This window comes from Propithecus coquereli, unplaced genomic scaffold, assembly GCF_000956105.1.
Source record: "Propithecus coquereli isolate 6110/MARCELLA unplaced genomic scaffold, Pcoq_1.0 Scaffold4, whole genome shotgun sequence".
NCBI lineage: Eukaryota > Metazoa > Chordata > Mammalia > Primates > Indriidae > Propithecus > Propithecus coquereli.
In genome coordinates, this window is record NW_012149729.1 from 8,728,173 (window position 1) to 8,747,173 (window position 19,001).

The 19,001-nt window shown below is 33.2% G+C and overlaps 1 protein-coding gene across 1 annotated transcript in view; it reads left to right on the forward strand.

Moving 5' to 3' along the window:
- TFEC (transcription factor EC) overlaps positions 1-19,001 on the forward strand; it is a 154,095-nt gene that overhangs the window by 34,905 nt on the left and 100,189 nt on the right. The gene's annotated exons all lie outside the window — the stretch shown is intronic.

A 19,001-nucleotide genomic window follows, 5' to 3' on the forward strand; every position in this document is an offset into this window, starting at 1 on the left:
TTTATGTTTGCTGGCCATTATTCTGTCTTCTTTTGAAAAGTTTCTGTTCATTTCCCTTGCCCATTTGTTGATGGGGTTGCTTCAAATCTTTATTTCATTTTGTAGCACTCCCTAAAATTCTACCAATTAAACCTTCATTTGAGATATACTAAATATCCCCTTTCAAAACAAACATGAAAAAAATTCCCAGATGGTGGACATTTATATGGATTTATTCCTTTTTAAATATCTTAGCTACCCTGACTGAGGAGATAGAGTAGGAATTTTAGGAGAAATGGTGAGAAAATTTTAAGATAAGATTTTCAAGAAAGAATAGGCTCAGGTGACATACAGCACTTTAGGTTAGAAATGAGATGAGAGTTCCTTTCTTTCCCTCCTCCATCATTATCAAAGAGGAACTTGAAAGCACTGAATTCTGTACATTAATGGCCAAATACATTATTAGGTTGAGGAGGAATGTGAAATAAATTGGAGAAAGACTTTAGTCCAGAACATAGTCCAATTTGACTAAAGATGGGTTAAGTAAGAGTGAGTTTGGTAGCAATAGCCACAATTAATGCATGGTAGATCTCAATAAATATTTACTAAATTAATATTAATAAATACACACTCAAAGAGGATAGTAACAGGTATCAATGTTCAAAGCATCTGAGACAGGGCAAAGCACCACTGATTAATCTGTAAAGAAAATTGCCCTGTGTACCTGGTCTAAGTAATACAAAGTAAAAACCAGTCAAGTTGAATGCTTATAGCCATGGATACCAAAATACTTGTTTGATTGACTACAAGTTTTTCCCCATTTCTCTTGTCTTCATTTCCTGTTTCACCTTCTGTTTTGTTATACAGAGCTAAAAATGGTCGTCATCTCACTGGCGGTGCCATTGTGTTTTTGCTGAAATTAGAGGCATTGGAGATATTTTCAAATTAGCACTTGAAATCATTGATTCATTTCTGCCTTATACATGGAAACATCCATGAATATTAGATCTTGTCTAATCATATGAAATGAGTTATCAAAGTTTATGGGCATCAGGGAATCCTGAGTAACATAAGCTATGAAAGAGAAAGACCTTTTCCCAGCACCTGCCCTATGTTCTATGGCCTCATACATCCGGCCTAGTGGGGTTATTCCAGGGATCCTTCTATCTCTCCCATTCAGGAGATGCCATATTCAATCACTAAAATCTGAGAAATGTTAGTAGGCAAATAAAAATTTAAATGTTCATTTAAAATGTATTTTTACGTTTTACAAAAACTGATCTGATAGTTTACATAATTTTAATTTTATCTTTAAGTACATATATTTAAATGGTAAGATGATTAAACTCCCAATATTTCACTTGAAATAACCTTTTGGCCAAGACAAATTATGGCCTTTACATACTGTATTACTTTGACTTTAATAGATCATATATTCCCACTGTGTAAACTATGCCTGGGGAATAATTTAAGTCTTTTATAAATTGCATTATCTTCTCAAGACCACTAGGGCACCACTCAACTCATTAAAATGGCTGGTTACACAGCAGACATAATCCATGTTCTATATTCAGGTCCAGAGATTATTTTTAAAAAAATTATACATGTATTTTTTTAAAATATCAAAAAAAACCCCAATTATAATTTGTCTAAATTGTTTCATCTGAACTAGTTTAATTCTTTCCCAGTTAAGTTCAATGCTCTCAAATATTTTACAGTTTTCTCAGGCTCATTACAACTCACAGAAATAAAATTTTTATTCCCAAATGTAATTTGATAGTTTAAAATTAGAAGATATATTGCTCTTCAGGTTTATTTCATAGGCATATTCCCTGATAGTTTTGAAAACACGATCCCCTATTTCATCTACACAAACCCATAATTACAAACTGAAAAGAAAAATCTTATTTTCTAGAATATTAAATGTTGATTAATCTCTTAGGGATAAACTTGCATTAACCCAGATTAAAAAAACATGTAAATTATATTAATTTCCAATGAAAAATGCAACTACCAAGGGTACTACACATTGTGTCCTCCAATGAGTACTTTTGATCTTTATAGGTTGGCTTCACTGTGGGCTTGAAATCAGAATAAAGGGCAGTTGGCAAAGTTGCTCAAATGTCTAATGTCAGCAGGCTGTGACGGATGAGTGAATTCATCTCTTCAATAGGCATACAAGAGCCATGGCGGCCATTAGGCTGTGGGCAGCATATCTTCCTTTGGCAGGTCTTGAATGGACATTGCCAGCATTTGCCAGGCAATTTTACTTGGTTTCCATTGTTGATATAGGCTCTTTCTGTTTGCTGTATTTTTCCTTTGGGTAATCTAATAACCTCAATCAGGTTGCATTCCATATTTTAGCTGACTGGGAAGCCCTTTTCTCTCTTTAAGATGATGCCAGGCAACTTGAATGTGATCTGCTGTGTTCCAATTCTGCTGCAGAGGGCAATCTGATGCTCTTTGGGGACATCAGGGGATCATTATTCTTATGGACCATCCACATGTAAGTGTGTACATATGTGTAGACACCTTTACATTAGCTACTGTCATACAGTAGGTGATGAAGACTGTAGCAACTTGAAATGGTGAAATATTCTGTTCTTTAAGAATCAATTTATAATTCATCATACTCAAATGTGCTATAGTTACAAGTATGTGCTCGGTAGAAATGTTTTTGTTGGTTTCCATTTTTATTAAAGTTATACATACTCAAATAGTTAGTATGTTATACATACTCAAATAGGCTTTTATGAAGATCAGTAGTCTACCACACTCATCCCCTCCCTCTACATTTTCTGCCTCAGAAGTGACTCCATTCACAACTTTAGCTGATTTGTTTCGTATTAGTCAAGTCTCTGGATAATGTGATTGAAACTTTACTTTTTGGTTTGTCAGTTTTAAGCATTATCACTTGACTCCCCAATCCAAAGAATCAGCAGTCTGCTCTCTCCTCCTCCCACCCCCATAATGCATATAAAACCTTCCCATTTTCCCATTTCTCAATATAATTGTTACTTTAGTTAGATTAATATTATGTGTTTATGTTATTAGGACCATGTGAGCACCATTCAGAACTGAATATGGAAAACCATGATTAATTTCCTTCACTGCTCAATGTTTTGTTTTCCCTGGAGTTATGAATTATCCCCAACTCCTATTTAAGTTAGTTTTCCATTAATATTTATTTGTAACTAATTCAGTGCCAAAGTTTCCTTAAAATTGTACATATCCTCTCTCAAGATTTTCAAGTACATCTGTATACTATCAATTTCATCTTTCTTGGAGAAGTCTGACACTCTCCAATACAGACAGGTTGTACTTCATACTTAAGGCATAGGTGTCATACAGGATCAACCTTCACCACCACCCTGGGAGCTCCCATCTTCTCTCCCACAATGTATGTTCTATGGCCTACCCCACATCCTGTTTTGGGCTTAATCACTTGTTTTTGTATATGAAACAGGATGTTGAATTTTTGTATGTCTGCAGATATTTTCTAGCTTGGAAATAATATTCTTTCAGAATATTTTTAACCAATTCTACTTTTAGTGATGGTTATTGAGAAGCCAGAGGCCATTCTGATACTTGTTGCTTTGTAAGTGCCCATGTCTTTCCCTGCTCCTCTCTGAAAGCTTGTAGAATCTTCTAATTGTCCCAGTGTTCCCAGATGGGAATCCGGCACAATTTTCATACATTGTCCTCTGTGGGGTATTTAAATCTTTAAACTCATGCCTTTAAATTCTTGAAAAATTGTATAAATTATTTTATCAATCATTTCCCCTTATCTCAGTCTGTTTCTTTTCCTTTTTAAATTCATTCTATTTTATTTCGATAGTTGTTTGAACTGATTCTCTAATTTTTAAAATCTTTCTCTCATATTTTCTAGCTACTTTTTTTGTTCTTTTTTCCTAGAAAATTTTCTAACCCTTTTATTGAATTTTTTATTTCTATTTTTATATTTTCCATTACCAATATGTATAAAATAAGATTATACTTTTAATACTCCATTTCCTTTCTGTTTTTTGAATATTTCTTTAATAGAGCATCTGTTTTTTGTTTTGTGCCTGTAAAATATTCTCTTATCCCTATAAAGATATTAACGATAGTTCTTTTTGAAAACTTGATAGTGTCTGTTTCCTCAAAGTTATGCTTTCTTTTCTTTTTTTTTTTTTTTTTGATAAGTTTGCTTTGTTTTCTCCTAGGAGCTTTACTCAGGTGTTTTGTAATCTTGGGTTTTGTGTTCATGTTTAACAATAGGAGGCTCGAAAGATTACTGGAAACCTTGAAAGCATGGCTGAGGCTTATTGACTATTAGCATTGTAGGATGATAATGCTGCACTGTTTTATAACTTTATCTTCAGGTTTTTCCTCTTTGGTTAATCTGGTTTCCTGGAAAAGACCATATAAGTCTCCTAATTGGAGGGTAGTGAATGTTCTGGGTACTCTGGAGAAGGGAACTGGTGGGCATACGTTCAGTTCATCCGCTTGCTTTCAGAGAGACAATCCGTTTGTAATTGTGTCTTGTGTCCAATGCATAGAGTATCTGTTTTACCCTCTGTAGAGAATTAGTCTCCAGACTTCTATTGGAAGGGTACTGGGATCTAACAACTAACTTCTCTATATGAGCATTTCCTTTCTAATCTTATTTTCAGAGATACCTGTGGCAACAATTCTGGAGACTTTTTGGTTTAAGGCCAAGAGCTCCTTGATTTTTTTTTTGGTGCTTGCTTAAAATCCAATTTTCTCAGATCTTCTATAAGTTGTCACTTATTCAGTTGCTCTTTCATTTCCAAAACTTTTGCTGTTTTTCTTTTTCCTTTTTCCCCTGTTTTTGTGGGTTGTTTTCTTCATAACAGCTTTATTGAGGTATGATTGATATAGAATCAACTGCACATATTTACAGGATACATTTTTAAAAATTATTTTTTCATTGACAAATAAAAAATATATATATTTATTGTGTACAATATGATATACATCACCTCACATACTTATTTTTTGTCGTGAGAACACTTAAAATCTACTTTCTTAGTGATTTTAAAAAATTTAAAGAATACAATACATTCTTATTAATTATAGTCACCATGTTGTACAATAGGTCTATTGAACTTATTCTTCCGATCTTTTTTTTTTTTTTCCGAGACAGAGTCTCACTCTCTTGCCTGGGCTAGAGTGCCATGGCATCAGCCTAGCTCACAGCAACCTCAAACTCCTGGGCTCAAGTGATCCTCCTACCTCAGCTTCCCAGGTAGCTGGGACTATAGACACGCGCCACCATGCCAGGCTAATTTTTTTCTATTTTTAGTTGTTTGGCTAATTTCTTTCTATTTTTAGTAGAGATGGGGTCTTGCTCTTGCTCAGGATGGTCTTGAACTCCTGAGCTCAAGCAATTTACCTGCCTCGGTCTCCCAGAATGCTAGGATTACAGGCGTGAGCCACAGTGCCTGGCCTGTTCTTCCTATCTAACTGAAATTTTGTATCCTTTGACTGACATCTTTCCCCTACCCCCCATCCTTGTCCTGGTAACCACTATTTTTCTTTCTACTTCTATGAGTTCAAGTTTATTAGATTCCATATATAAGTAAGATCATTCAGTATTTATCTTTCTATGCTTCACTTATTTCACTTTGGATCCAAAAGTGAAATATATCCCCCAAAAATAAAATCATTATGTTAAAGAAGTATCTGGACTCCCATGTTCATTGTAGCATTATTCAAAATAGGCAAGATATGGAATTAACCTAAGTGTCCGTCACTGGATGAACAGATAAAGAAAATGCGATATATCTACCCAATAAAATACTATTAGACCTTAAAAAGGAAGGTAATCTTGTCATTCGCAACAACATGGAAGGACTGGAGGACATTATGTAAAGGATACATTCAATAGCTTTTTTGTATATGTATACACCTATGAAAGTATCACCACAATTGACGTAATGAATATATTCATATGTATCTCCGAAAATTTCCTCTTGCCCTTCATAATCCTTTCTTTGTGACTGTTTGCATCTTCCTCCACTGCCATCTCTGATCTGCTCTCAGTATGCATTAATTTTCATTTTCTAGAATTTTATATAAATGGAATGATACAGTATGTATCTGTTTCTTGTCTGGCGTATTTCACTCAGTATAATTATTTTGAGATCCATTCATGTTGTAGCATGTATCGATAGTACATTCCTGTTTTATTGCTGCATACTACTCCTTCATACAGATAAATGTATTTATAGACATTTGCATTATTTCCAGTTTTTGGCTATTATCAATAAAGCTCTTATGAATATTTGTACATAAGTCTTTGCATGAGCATATGCTTTTATTTCTCTTAAATAGGTACCTAAGAGTGGAATGATTGGTTCATATGGTGGATGAATGTTTAACTTTTTATGATCAGCCAGACTTTTTCCATAGTGATTACACCACTAAACATTCCTACCAGCGGTGTATGAGAGTTCACAGCCTTGCTAACACTCGATATGGCCATCTTAATAAGTGTGTATTGGTATCTCATTGTAGTTTGAAATTGCATTTTCCGAATTACTGTTGTTGATGAGCATCTTTTTCATTTGCTTATTTGCTATCCATATATCTTCTATGGTGAAGTGTTTGTTCAAATAGTTTTCCCCTTTCTTACTGAGCTGATTGTATTAAATTTGGGGAGTTTTAAAAATATATTCTGATTATATACCCTCATCAAATATATGATTTGCAAATTTTTTGCCTTAGTCTCCCAGTTTTACCTTTTCATTCTCTTAACAGTGTATTTTGAAGGGCAGGTATTTTACAATTTGTTGAAAATCAATTTATCAAATTTTTCTTTTCTGGATCATACTTTTGGTAACATATCTAAGAAATATGTGCCTTAACCTCAATTCACAAAGATTATCTCCAATGTTTTCTTTGAGAAATTCTGTAGTTTTCAATTTTACATTTGGGTCTATGGTCCATTTTGAGTTAATTTCTGTATATGGTACAAGTTATGGATTAAAAGTTCATTTTTTTGCATACTTGATTTTTCCAAAATAATTTGTCGAAATGACTAATCTTTTATACTAATCACCTTTACACTTTTGTCAAAATGAGTTGCCTATATATGTATAAGTCTATTTCTAGACTCCCTATTTTATTCCATTGGTCTTTGCATATGTTTTTACACCAATTCCACACTGTTATGATTATTATAACTTTATAAGTTTGAAAGCAAATAGTGTCAGTCTTCCAACTTTGATTTTCTTTTTTAGTTATTTTGACTATTTACATCCTTTATTTTTCCATATGAATTTAAAATCCATGTGTCAGTTTCTATGAAACCTTGCTTGAATTTTGATTCTGTGCTGAATCTATGGATCAATAACTGGATTTTTCACATCTTAATAACAGTGAGTCTTCTGACCCATGAACACAGTATACTTCTCCAATTATTTAGGTCTTATTTCATTTTTCTTAGCAATGTTTCTTAGTTTTAAGTGTACTGTTTTGACATATTTTGTCAGATTTTTTCTTAAATATATTTTTGGTGCTATTCAAATAGTATTATTTTAAAATTTAAATTTGCAGTTGTTCATTGCTAGTGTATAAAACTGTTATTAATTTTTAAATACTGAAGTTGTGTCCTGCAAACTTGGTAAATTCACTTAATAGTTCTAGGAGCTTTTTTTGTAGGTTCAATTGGAATTTTTACATAGACAGTTCTGACACCTAAGAATAAAGACAGTTTTATTTCTTCCTTTCCAATCTGGATCTAATTTATGTCATTTTCTGCCTTATTGAACTGGTAAAACCTTCAATATAATAGAAGTGGTGAGAAAAGACATTTTTTGTCTTTTTTCTGATGTTAGTGACAAAGCATTCAGTCTTTCATTGTTAAATATATTTTCATAGTTGTCCTTTATCAGGTTGAGAAAGTTCCCTTTTATGCTAAATTTGCTGAGACTTTTTATGTTGAATTTTGTCAAATGCTTTTTTTTGCTGTCTATTAAGGTGATCTTATAATTTTTCTTTTTAAGTCTGTTAATATGGTGAATTACATTGATATTCAAATGTTAAATCAATCCTATATTTATCTGTAGGATGGACTCAATTTATTCATGTTTTTTTTTTTCATTTGATGTGTTGGATTTGTTTTGCAAAATGTTTGTTTTGCAAAATGTTTGTTTAAAATTATTACACTTATGCTCATAGATATTGGTCTGTAGTTTTCTTGTTTCGTATAATCTGGTTTTGGCTCAGGGTAATACTGCCTTCATAGAGTGGGGGAAGGAGTCCCTTCTTTTCACGTTTCTGGAGGAGTTTGTACAGAGGTGATATTATTTATTCTTAAAAGTTTTTTAGAACTCTCCAGCGAAGCCATATGAGCTTTGAGTTTTCTTTTTGGGAAGATTTTAACTTTATATTCTATTTATTTAATAGCTATGGGTTATCTAATTCTTCTTGAAATCTTATTTGTGCCTTTTAAAAAATTTATCCAATTAATTTAGGATTAATTTAAGTTTTTTTTCTGCATAAAGTTGTGATATACATTGATCATCCTTTTAACATGTGTGGTATCTTTAACGATGCCACCTCTGTCATTCCTTATTGGGTGATTTGTGTTTTTTTCTTTTTCTCTTTCTCTTTTTATTTATCCATTTCACTAGAAGTTTCTCAATTTTACTGATTTTCTCAAAGAAACAGCTTTGAGTTTCATTGATTTTCTTTGTCTATTTCATTCATTTTCACTATGATATTAATTATTTCCTTTCTTTTATCTATTTTGGGTTTAATCTGCCTTCTTTGTCTAGTTTCTTAAGGGAAAAGTTGAAGTTTTTGACATGAGACCTCTGTTCTTTTTTAATGTAGGAATTTCATGCTAAAAATTCCTCCCTAAGTATTACTTTACAAGCAACTCACAAATTTAGTTCTGTTTCACTTTTGTTTTCATTCAGTTCAAAAATACTCTCCAATTCCCTTTTTGATTTCTTTTTTAACACTTGGGCTATTCTGAAGTTTATTATTTTGTTCTACATATTTGGTGATTTTCTAGAAATAGTTCTGTATTTATTTATAATTTAATTATACAATGCAAAGAACATACTTTGCATGACATGATTCCTTTTAAATTTATTGATATTTGTTTTATCACCTACAATATGACCTATCTTGGTCAATTTTCCATATGCACATGAAAACGGTGTATATATGTTGTTGGATGGAGTGTTCTATAGATATCAATTAGGTCAAGTTGATTGATAATGTTCAAGTCTTATATATTCTTACTGATTTGCTGTCTTCTTATTTGATCAATTAATTATTGATATGTAGCTGAGCATCTTGTCTTTTATCTGTCAACCCTGTTAATGGTGGAAGCTTCTCAATTCAGATTTGTCCTACTCACCAACTGAATTCTGAAACTAGAAATGATAGAACTTTACCACTAGTATTAATTTAAGCAAATATAGCAATGAAAAAGTTTTACCAAGTTAAAATTTTACTTCTAGTTGGCTAAATTAGAGTAAATGTATTTCATGATTTTATAATAATATATTCACATGAAAATATAAATGCATATGGCATTTTATAAAGGCAAAAGTATTGTAACAGCATAAACTGCATTCTAAAATTTTTATCACTAGTTATATGTGTAATAGGATATCAATGGGCAAGCTCCCTGATCATCTCTCTATTGTTAATTCAGTTTAGTGAATAAGTCCAATTATGATGACAGAAAAAATAGCCTATGCATTATCACAAATCATCTTTCATCTTTGATATAAATGGAGAAAGAATCCTCTCAGTAATTTCATAGTTATATTTAAAACAAATTTAGTATTGTGTTTGAAGTAATGCTTTTAAAAGCAATAGGCCTCGCAATTTGGAATCAATACCACAAAAATTTCTGTCATTTAAATATGGCTTTTTTTTCTTTTTCTAATGCTATTTCGTACTATTTCATCTTTAATTTAATCCTTATTGAATTATTTAGACAAAATCATGAAAGATAGGAATATACGTATAAAAAGAATGGTAATCTAGATAGTTTCAAATGAATTCAACATACACATATATTCTAATATTAATTGTATGGTGATTTTATAACCTATTAAGACTTTGTGTTTTCATATTATGAACTTTTCCTGTGAAGCGTATAAGTGATATAAGAAATATACACGGATTGTGTGCTCTGAATGAGCTCTCAATGCCCTTACCTTGACCAATCCCCTCGTTTGTTCATTACGTCTCCTCCCTCCCTGTATGTTGGATATCTAATAGGCTCCTCAAAGTTAACGTGTCCAAAACCATGCTCCTCACTTCCCCAACAGATTACCCATACCAGGAAATGGAAGCTTCATCCTTACAGTTCCTCAGGACAAAGCACTGGTGTTCTGCTTTCCTCTCACATTGCACATTGTTTTCATGAAGCCCTAAGTATCCCGACACACGAAATAGTTAATTTACCTAATCTTTAATTTTATTGTCCTGAAAAAGTAGATAATAACAAATAACAGCACCTGTAAAAATTTGGGGGAGAATTACATCAATAATGCATGAAAAGTACTTATCACAATGTCTGATGTAATTATTCAACAAATGCTTGCAGCTATTTTTATTACTGATACTCTTCTTTCCTCCTCTTCCATGAAATGGATCCAGACTATGCTAATGTAGATAAATATATACACACATGCTCCTAAATATAAAATAGGATGTGTTTAAATGTCATCAGATATATATTAACACAAAATGAAGTGTATTATTTTTCCCAGTTCTGTAGAAGAACAATTCTTGTTGAATTGCTCATGTGAGGTTTTTTGAGAAATACCTGGAGAACCTCATCATGAGAAATGGTGTAGCATAGTGCTAACAGTTTAATTTGAGGCAGACTTTCTAAGCTTGAATTTTGTCTTCAATATGACTTTGCTGACTGACTTGAACTCTGTGCCTCAGTTTTCTCTTGAGTAATATGGGGATTATAATAGTGCTTCTTCATAAGACCATACAGTTATTTTATATTTGAACAGTGTTTAGTGGAGTGACTGATGCACAGTAAGTGCTTTATAAATGTTCACCATTTTTTATCATAATAAAATTGTCTTCTCCATAAGAAGGTTTCAAAGCATAAACTCAGAGGACTGTATTATAGTCCTCCTTTCTTGAAAGTGTATTGGTCAATGCACATGGGAATAGTTTTTCATAACTTCAAAAATATAAATCACAGCATGGTTTTGCCCTATTTTTTAATAAATAAATCTTTCTGTAACACGAAGGGTGAATGCCAATTATGAGTTGTGGACTAAGTTTTGTGGTGGGTGCAATGGTGAGTCAACTGATACAGTTCTGGCCTTCCTAGAACTTATGATATGAAACAAGTAAGAGATAAGTTTCACATACATTACTACGAGCTCAACTATTTCTTTTCTTTGTGATATCTGTGTTGGATTAAGGCTTGGGCCGATTTTACAGTATTGTCAAATATGAGTTTTTAGGACCTCCTGCAAGAAGAGTGGGATACACTGGATACAGCGTGACAGTTTCCTCAGGTTTCTTCCATATAATTCCTTACATAACTGGTAAAATCTAATGTGTCCTCCCTTTCAAGAAAGCAAACGGTTCTACTCAGTGGAAATAAATTTGCAAAAAAAAAAAAAAAAGAAAAAAGAAACTTTGTTATGATGCTGACCTGTCCCAGTTGAGTATTTTGCATCTTATATAGACAGGTTACAAGTAGGTCTATAGACTGTGCCTCTGAGCCTGAGATCAGGCAGCTGTCAGATGTCTGAAGTCAGCAGGTGTAGGCAGCCGAAATGCTGAAGGAGAATGATGCTCGACATCTGGCTGTTGACTAGGAACCAGTGATTCACTTTATTACCTAATCATTAAATTCTTAAATATGCTTTCCAAGTAGCTCTTGCTCAAAAAACTGAGGAGAAAACACAAATTAAAGAAATTGAAGAACATTTTGCAGAGACTGTAGCCAAAAGAAAATAAACTTTAATTCTGGTAAGTATTTATAACAAAATAAATGTAGGTTAGGTACATCTATTCTTGAATCTTTAATACTGTGAAGAGAAAGAATATTTCAAATAATTAAAATTTTATGTTCAGAGTATGTAATATGTCTCTTATTTTGAATATAATGCTTGTTATTATTATCAAAGAGCAAATGCCTGCTCTCATCAAAATACATTTTGTGCAAATACCTTAAAATATCAAGTAGAAATGGAGTAACACTTTTTAGCCTGCCTGGTAGCCTAAAAGACTTGCTGTGGCATGATGGAGAATATACATATAAGAACTTCAAAATATTTAATGAACCTCATATTTGTCTTCTTTGGGGCAAGTCACTTTTATGTTTAATATTCAGAGGCCCAAGTTCACAACTTCTGACTCAAACGTTGAAAGACTTCGATTCTAATTCTGCCGTAAGTCTAGATGATATGATTTTAGAGATCATGGATTTACTTTTTTATTTTTGAGAAAATTACTGAGCAGTACATGGCAGCTGAGTGCCCCAGAAATTGAATCCTAGTGGTTTTGCAGTTCACATTCACAGGCAGGCCCCATATAGCACCCAGAAGAGGCTTCCCACATAGGTTACTGTTCCCACCCACACATTCCACCTCGTTAATCAAAGAGCTCAATAGTATTTCGTTCATTTTATGACTTGCCATAGATTGAATATGCATAAGAAGTTGACCTTGGACTTCTCAGAATATATTAACCCGTTGTTAATCTTCCATGACATTTATCAGTAGGAGTGTCTCAAATAGTCACATTCTGTTAGATACTTGGAGGTATATTTTCATATAGTTTCTTTTCTATTTCTTCGTGTTATTTGCAGGTAAAGCCATATTATTTTTGTGTGTTTTCTTTGAGAATAATAAATGGTTTATGTTTAACACATTTTGATAAATGCAAATAGATATTTCAAATTTGATCATGGCTTGCTTAGCAAGACTTGAATGATGAGAGCTTCTTATTTTTACTTAACTCCTTATGTACTATCCCAAGTTTTAACAATTCATGTTTTAGCTATTTTCTTGCAAAAATTTCATAAGTGATATTTTTAAGAACTTTCTTCCATTCATAAGCTTATTCCCATCTGTATAACCTTCATTTATAGAGCATATAGTTTTTCAAAAACTTTGGTTCTGTGTTTGTAGAGTGTGAGGCATCTATTATTAATGAAATATTGGTAGATTTTTTTTCTGAATTGTCTTCAGAGACTAATGTTCTCTTACTCAGAAAAAAACTCCTTAAGAATGGAGTATTCTTACAGAAAAATCATTATATCCACATATGTTCATAAGATACACTAATAAATTTAGTAGTCCCATCACATGTAAGCTTCAGATATTGTTGCTTTAATGCATTCCCTCACTACTTTGATAAAAGTCTTAAGATGTTGCCACTAGTCTTTGATGATTTCCTCTGATGTTACAGTACCTCTCTTTTCTATTCCAAAAAAATCTGTTTTGCATAAACATGAGACGTCAAGGCAGTTTGAGTTAATGAGTAAAAAGATTCAAGTTTTAGCAACAAAAGTACATATATTCGTGATTAATTCTCTCACACATTATAGCTATCTCTCGCAATGTAAGGAAAGTTTATTTTAGATTTTTGGAAAATATGAACCATTTGCTTTAAAAAAAGTCCAAATATGTCATTCAAGTTTAAAATTTTGAGGTGTATTCACCAATTTCTCCATTGAATTAATGAGATTTATTAATGGAATTTAGAGAGAGAAGAGTCATATTGACCTAGATATTGACTTATTCTGATTTATTTTCCCCATCGTCCCTGCCTGACTCCTGAATGAGTCCTGCATAATGTGTGATTCAAGTATGGATGATTTTTTAAAAATGCTTAATTCAAGCTTCCAAATAATTTTGCCACAATTAGGTTTAATAAAAAGCCATTGTGGGTCGTTTATTATATTCAACATTAAGTTTAATATTCCTGTAAGAATAAACTATTAACAAATCAATCATAAACCCAAATTTTCCATTCTAAATATGAAGTTCTGCTTTCAACTAAACACTTATGTTTAGAATTAAATAATGTTAGCACAAAAACTCTGAACATATTCAAGATGTAGGGTGTTGCCTATCTCACATGACTTCTCTTTTTGTCAATGTTTGGTCAAAGTCATCTACACTGTGTTTCCCTGAACCTATATAACCCATTTAGTTGTTTTCTTTTCATAAACAATTCAGTCTTTCTAATATTTATGCTATATTATTTATTTTTAATAAACTGAGAATATTCTTCCATGGCTATATTCTAGAAAAGAATGCCATGTTACTAACTCTCAGTGGTACCTGTGGGATTGTATATCATTTTCACTTTTCCACCTATACTCTGTGAATTGGTAATATAGACACCAAAAATCTAACTGTGTCTGCTACAGTCACTTTTTTTTTTCCTTTAGAATTAAGGTTACTACCAGAAACCATTTTCACTAATGTTTCTTCCCTGTCACACCTGTTGTGTTTCTTGAATACCTGATTTGTAGCTTTGTATCAGATTGGCAGCAGCAGGTGATCAGTTGTTAAGTCTGCACATTGAGTGAGTGATGCAACTCTTACCTTTTGTTTTGGGAAGTGGATGATCATGCAGCTCTGTCCTTGAGGGACTGAAGTCACCAACAGCCATATTGTTTGCATGTGTGCATGTGTGTGTGTGTGTGTGTGTGTCCTCTTTGTTTCAAAACTGTGATCTGAAACAAAGAGAGCATAACAAGGACTGCAAAACCTGTGGTATCTCTGGGTTTTTCAAACCCTTCCTGCTTTGAGTTGAAACCAGACAATCAAGTACAGTTTTCTATATGATTGGCAAGATCTATACACAGGAGAAAAGAATTCCTTCTGTGTACACCATTACTTGTTATAGGTTTTCAGATATACCACCATGGTCACTGCTAGTAACCAGCTCTGTTTTCTCTTGTTTCAAACAGAAATTTTTCAAGGGGTTGACTTTTCTGGTCTTCTAACATTATCACTTCTGAAGTGTGTTACGTGTATTTTGTTTTGTTTTGTCTTTTAAATCACTGCATTCCATAACATATGTAAGTAAAAGCTCCTGGCACATAATATACATGCCCCAAATTACTTGAATCTGGAGCTGATATTTGAATAGAGTTGTGCTTATATTTTATAATAATTGGCTTTCTTTCTCTAGCATTTTTCTTGGGTATATTTTCATTTCTTTTTTTCTTTTTATGCCTTCCTTCTTTTTCCTTATTCGTTGTTATCAGCAAAATGAAAGGAAACATGGTATGGGAAATGTAATACATATGGATGTTATATTAAAAGATAAGGCAACTCACATAGCTTTTACCCAATGTAATTAGTATGTATCCATGCTAATGTAGACTAACACCTTATCTACATTTTGGGAAATATTTCAGTTAGCAAATTTAACAGATCCTTTTCATCTCAGTGTCATGACAGGAGATAGATACTTGAGATACATGAACTAAGTATACTGGGAAATTAAGTATTAATATTTCCTGGACAGAAACCTCCACTTACCTAAAAAGAACATATTCCATTTTAAATTTCCTAAGCCATGACAGTATGACTAATTTATTTTGCTATTTGAACTCTGTCAAAATAAAAGTGAATACTCTAATGTTAATTCCTTACCATGTGGCGTAAAAATCACAATATTCACAAATGCAGAGGACATACCTGGAGTATGGAAAATTGGGGTTAAACTGTACCAGATGAGATACAAATGAGAGAGGTGGAGCAGGGAAAGTAATTTGAAAAGTGTAGGACAGTTTTCAACAGCCATCATGTTAGGGGGTAGGGGTTGTGAATGTGCGTTGTCCTTGCCAGGTTCAATGTCATGAACCCAGGTACTTAAAGCTGACTGTCACGACACTGAGCAATAGGCAGTGTAATAGGTTATACTAATCTGGGGAGAGAAAATAAATAAAAATGGAGCACTTAAAATTAAATTGTAAAGCAAAAATATTAAAATATCAATTTTTTGCAATTTATATTTTATATGGCCCTGTAAAAATTCAAGGGAAAGGATATTTCTTTTTTTTTTTTTTTTTAGACAGAGTTTTACTGTGTTGCCTGGACTAGAGTGTGGCATCATCTTAGCTCACAGCAACCTCAAACTCCTGGGCTCAAGCGATCCTCCTGCCTCAGCCTCCCAAGTAGCTGGGACTACAGGCATGTGCCACCATGCCCGGCTAGTTTTTTCTATATATTTTTAGTTGTCCAATTAATTTCTTTCTATTTTTAGTAGAGACGGGGTCTCACTCTTGCTCAGGCTGGTTTCGAACTCCTGAGCTCAAACAATCCGCCCGCCTCGGCCTCCCAGAGAGCTAGGATTACAGGCGTGAGCCACCGCGCCCGGCCCGGAAAGGATATTTCAAATGCTGACTTGGGCATTTGTTTTGACTTCTCTTTTTCAGAGCCCAAAGAATATCTTTTATGAGATAAAAAGCTTGTTAATGGAAAATATTAACATCTCTCTCTCTGTATATATATATGTGTATGTGTGTGTCTTCATTTTTTAAATTAGGAAATAAGAGTAAATCATGTTGCCTACTTCCTAAGATACTAACAATTAAAAAAAAGGACCATTTTTGCTAATGCAATCATTTTCTTATGATTTCTTGACAACCTTTATTGAAGTCTTGTGAGTCTTTTATTTTCCTTTGTTTTATTCTTATAATCAAGCACCTACTGACCAAAAGGTTTTAAGACATTATTGACATTTCTTGTCACCAACAATATGAATTATCCCTAAGAAAACATTTTACACTTTGCTTTATTCTACTCTTTGTCCAAGTCATATCTAGATTTTTTTAGATTATTGCAACTTGCATCCTATCCTACTTGAGAAACAAGAGAACCCTACCCCAGCTCTCCTACTCCTTCTATTTTTACTTTGTCAAAGTGTAGTTTTATTACAGTTAAAATATCAATGAAAGATTTAAAATTAAAACAAGAAGTATGCATTGATGATTCTTTTGTGGGCAAGGGCATTTTTTTAACCTCTAAAGGAATTTTAAAAAAACTCAAAATGGAAAACATGAAAAAATATTTCTACCTATTTCTTCTTTCTATTTTTCTGACCTTATTACCCTTTCCAGGTTGTCGTCCTTTAAGAATAATTGTATTGTTATAATTATCAGAGTTTCCTGGGGAAAACTTTATGTTTGCTTGTAGCAAGATTTGAATTTGTGAAATGTCTCTCTCACATTTTTATGCTCCTCTGAAAAATGGCAATTTCCTCCCTCCAGATAGATTCTGGAAGGTGTTTTGGCATACATCTTAAAAACAAGAGTCATAACACTGACAAACACACATACACTCATACACAGAATTTTCTTTTATTTTACTTTTCGTATGCTCAAATCATGATTATCAAAATTATTATCTTCAAATATCTGTCTACCTACATTCTCCCCTCTTCCTGTAACATTTTTCTCATCTTTTCTTCTTCTCTCTTTTTATTTGTATTTACAGTTAAATGATTAAAGAATAAAGTTCACAGCTTATTATTTGAAGAACTGAATTTGTCTCTCATATGACATCCTAGAAGAGCTAATTTTTACTAAAGAGTGATTCCCTGGTAAAAGTTGATATATTGAAGATAATTAGCAACTGGTCCTAATAAATTTTCTAGTTCTCTCTTCTTAGCATATGGTAGGATTACAGGTTAATTTCCTTTGAAGTAGCCATAGCCATTGATTGCTTTGGCCAACGAATGATGAACAGAAGTGATGAATGTCACTTTCTGTGGAAGCTTTAAAAACCTGTTTATGGTTTTCCACATCCTCTTTCTTGTCTCAGTGGTGCTGAAAGTATATCTGGGGATGGAGCCTCCGTCATCCTGTGTCCTTGAGTAACAGTGAGGAAAAGAGCTTCCCCATCAATCCACACTGGACATGTAGAGTATGAAATAACATTTTGTTTTTTAACACTCTGTGTTTTGTTGGAGTTGTTTGTTATACCAGCATATCCTGTCTTACCCTGTCTGACAGGGAGCAACTGTACAATTTTGGCAGACTGAAGAAAACATGTCATTTTTCTATTCTCCAGGGAACTGAAATGTCAGTCATGGAAGATGCCATCTCATTTCGAATATCCTAACATTTCAAAGGAAGAAGGTTTACTTTTATTTACTTTGTGGATAAGATGTTGTCTAGTGTGAATATAGCATGCTCAGATTACACAGCAGCCTCCATGAAGTATTTTTGATTTCTGGAATTTTATACATGATTTTCTCTTCCAAATTTTAACTATATCTTCCCTCTTTTACCTTTAGAATCCATTACCTTCCAATTGCAAATGCCTTTGGGAGTGAGACTATTTTAAGTCTTATCAGTCATTTATACCTTAGTGAATAAGGTATGTAATGAATAAGAGTGTTTTCTAAAAATAGTTTTAGATAGTGGCAAAAATGGGGAGATGATAAGGGATCATGGCACCTTTCTGGCAAAAGGGAAAAGGACACAGAAATTGCATGTTAAAGACAAGTTTTGCCGACTTCAGAGTTTCTAGACGGACTGGTGCTTTGTTTAATACTCCAGTGTACACCAAGATTAAATATAAGCTCTAGAGAAATTTTAAACTCCTTGGCATCATAGAAAAATTAAATCACATTAATGCCTTAAAGATTTCTAGAGACTACTTGTTCTTCAAAACTGAGTTGTTGGGGGCAGAAACTTGGGCAAGTTATTTGATTCTTTTGATTGATTTTACCCATTTCTCACTGAGCAGTGATAAGTACACGTCTTTCTGCTGACACGGGTAGGAGATTGATGAGTTGATGTTTCTGAAGTTCATTGAGGTAGATGAAAAGCATTTTAGAGCTGAAAAAGTACTATTGCAATTGTATAGTGATACACACACTTTAAAAGTGTTCCGCAGCACTTGTACCTGGCATGCTTCTTGTTAAGAACATAATAACTGGCCGGGCGCAGTGGCTCACGCCTGTAATCCTAGCACTCTGGGAGGCCGAGGCGAGTGGATTGTTTGAGCTCAGGAGTTCGAGACCAGCCTGAGCAAGAG